This window comes from Ursus maritimus, unplaced genomic scaffold (assembly GCF_017311325.1).
Source record: "Ursus maritimus isolate PB19 unplaced genomic scaffold, ASM1731132v1 scaffold_24, whole genome shotgun sequence".
Lineage (NCBI taxonomy): Eukaryota > Metazoa > Chordata > Mammalia > Carnivora > Ursidae > Ursus > Ursus maritimus.
In genome coordinates, this window is record NW_024424897.1 from 13443655 (window position 1) to 13445158 (window position 1504).

The following is a 1504-nucleotide window of genomic DNA, read 5'->3' on the forward strand; positions in this document are numbered from 1 at the left end:
TCCCGCCTCCCGCCGCCGGCGCCGCCCCTCCGGCCGCACCTCCCGCCCGGAAAGTTGCCCCGGCTGGCGGGCCGGCCCGGGCGCCTGCGGGCCGGCCCCCTCCCCTCCTCCGGGCTGTTTGCATTTAAAATTCACCCCCATTTTAAAAAGGTGGCTTTGGGTTTTCCTCTTGGCTCCTGCCCCTGGGTGCCCTTTCCCCCCACCCCTCGCCTCCGCGACTGTTCCCTTTGCCCCGCCGCCCTCCTGCCCTGGCAGACACCCCACGTCTGCATTTAATCAGCCCGAGGTTTCCCTGCTGCTGGCAGCAGAGAGCTGCTCATTGATTTATTTATGCGCATTTATGCGTCTGTTACTGCTCTACACCCTCGGTGCCCGGCGGCGGGCTTCTGCGGCCGGCTCCCTGCCCCGGGGCAGCCGGGGGTCGCCTGCAGGGCCCGGGAGCCCGGCAGCACCGCAGACCCGTCGGCACTCTCACTCCCGCATCCGCGGGCGGAAAGGTGCCTCTATCCTGGCAAAGCGTTCCGGGGCCGTCGGGCTCCAGGACCTGGGCGGACACTGTCCCCGAGTCAACCGGCGTCAACGCGCGTTTGGGGGTTGGGGGAGAAGTAACAAGCTAAATGCAACTTTTATCCATTTGATCTCCCTCCTGCTGTCTCCTCCCCTCGACCGGTAACGTGATCCGCGACCCTCTAGGTGGGGACCCCTCCCCTAGGAATGTGGCATTGGGCACTGCCGAGTCCACCCTTTCGCATTCCAGGCAGAATGCGGACTGTGACTTCCCGGGGCAGGTAACTCGGGGGGCTCAGGCTGCGGGATCCGACACGGACAGGAGGCGCGCCAGGGCTCTGAGACAGAGTCAGCAAGAGGAGAGGGTCCGGGGCTGGGAGGAAGGTGCACCCACCTGGGTCCACCTGCCGGATCCCAGCGGGGAGGCGAGCCCTACAGGCTGGGCAAGGGGAGGATTTACCCGCGCCACTCCCGCCTGGGATTTGGGGGGGGGGGACACCCGGAGTCGCCCATCTGCGACGGGGTGCGCTGTTAAGTAGGGGGCCCAGAGACCACGCGGGGCGGGCAACTCCGCAGCCCACGCACGCCTCCCGGGCCTCTGCCCCCGCCTGCGGGCTGTTTGCAAGGCGCGGAGCTCTCCCCGGTACCCGCCGCGGGCTTTTCGGCTGAGCGGAGCAAGCAGAGTACTCTCCCGCACCCTCGCGCGGTGGTCCCATGCCCCCCGAAGCCGCTTGGTCTGCCCCAGCTCTCTCCCTTCCCAGGGACTCTGGTACTCTGCTTTGCAGACTTTGGGAGCCTGCTCTGGTTGCTTTTTTTTACAAAGAGGTGTCCAAGGAAAAATCCTCTAGGACATCAATGCTTGCGAAATTGTGTTCGGTACTAAATGTTGAAAGGTTCTGAAATTAAAAGAATGCCCGGGTATTAAGCCCCACTCTTCGGGTGCCTAGGGCCTGGGGTCTATCCTTGGGCTTTGCTCCCCGCCCCAGACCCTACGACA